This window comes from Salvelinus sp. IW2-2015, unplaced genomic scaffold, assembly GCF_002910315.2.
Source record: "Salvelinus sp. IW2-2015 unplaced genomic scaffold, ASM291031v2 Un_scaffold8464, whole genome shotgun sequence".
NCBI lineage: Eukaryota > Metazoa > Chordata > Actinopteri > Salmoniformes > Salmonidae > Salvelinus > Salvelinus sp. IW2-2015.
The window spans coordinates 5,528-7,068 of NW_019949724.1; the positions used below are offsets into that span (position 1 = coordinate 5,528).

Genomic DNA, 1,541 nt, shown 5'->3' on the forward strand with positions numbered 1-1,541 from the left:
TCCATATTGATTGTTATCAGACCTACTGATGGTCCATAATTGACTTGTATTAGGCCTACTGGATGGGTCCCATTGTATCAGCCTACTGATGGTCCATATTGTTTTCAGGCCTACTGATGGTCCATATTGATTGTTATCAGGCCTACTGATGGTCCATATTGCAGTGTATCTGTAGACACGCTTCCACCACACCTTCATTTATTTGATCTCTACCACCAACGAATAGTGGGTCAATAGTGAGTGAATAGCGGGTAAATAGTGAGTGAATAGCATGGTCAGAATACTTATAGTGAGAAAAGTGCATAAAAATGCAATACATTTTCATTAATGTGCGCTTTACTCGTCGGAATTTCCCCATACTGTCTATACACACCATTATTGATGTGTGTGTGTGTAGATATATATATGTGTGTGTGTGTGTGTATATATATTAGTTGCTACTCTACTTGACCAGTCTACAGTTTGGACACACCTACCCATTCAAGTGTTTTTCTTTATTTGTACTATTTTCTACATTGTAGAATAATAGTGAAGACATCAAAACTATTAAATAACACATATGGAATCATGTAGGAACCAAAAAAGTGTTCCTACACTTTTCCAGTTTTTTTGGCTAAAATGTCCTGGTACTGGGTAAAGTTCATGATGCTGTTGACCTTACCAAGGGTCCTGGTACTGGGTAAAGTTCATGATGCCGTTGACTAGGGCCCCAGACCAGTGGAAGGTAAATATCCCCATAACATTCAATATCCACCACCATGTTCTACAGTAGCCGTGGGCTTCTTTTGCTCCACTGGGCCCTTGGTAAGGTCAACAGCATCATGAACTTTATCCAGTACCAGGACATTTTAGCCAAAAAAACTGGTTGCCTCTGCACACATCAAAATCCACAAATGAATGGTTATTTGGCCACAAAAATCAACATTTTGCAATGGCCATCTCAGTCTCCGTACTGAAAACCCGTTGAAAAGTGGTGGTTTGAATAGAAGAGGGCATTCCATAATCGCAGAAGAAGGATATCAAGGGTCTGGAAGTATTCTGCATGGATGAATGGTCTACGATCCCTCCTAATGTGTTCTCCAACTAGTAAAGCATTTTAGAAAACGGCTCATTGCCATTATCATCGCAAGGTGAGGTATTGAAAGGCAATATGTACGTTTTGGGAATATGTACATTGTTAAGTCATGCCAATAAAGTAATTTGAGTTTAATTGAAATGTACTGACAACAGGGGTATCAATCATTTTGACCTTTTTGCGAAAAAAAGACGACTAAGGATCCGCCGTTTCTGTAGAGATCCTTAAGAGGGTTTTAAACAAAATCTCTTTCTGAGCAATTGTATTAGTGTAAAAAAGTAGAATTTCCCTTTTTTGTTTTTGCATACAATCTAGCTCAGTATTTGAATTGTTTTATGCAGTTATTACCACCCTGCATACCACTGCTGGCTTGCTTCTGAAGCTAAGCAGGGTTGGTCCTGGTCAGTCCCTGGATGGGAGACCAGGTGCTGCTGGAAGTGGTGTTGGAGGGCCAGTAGGAGGCACT

General features: G+C 40.1%; 1 long non-coding RNA gene across 1 annotated transcript; it reads left to right on the forward strand.

Annotated features, from left to right (window-relative positions):
* The first annotated feature begins 217 nt into the window (after positions 1-217).
* LOC139027231 (uncharacterized) lies at positions 218-1,216 on the forward strand. The gene is made up of 3 exons (XR_011479288.1): positions 218-251; positions 725-804; positions 853-1,216. It is a non-coding gene; the product is annotated as an uncharacterized lncRNA (long non-coding RNA).
* Positions 1,217-1,541: the final 325 nt, after the last annotated feature.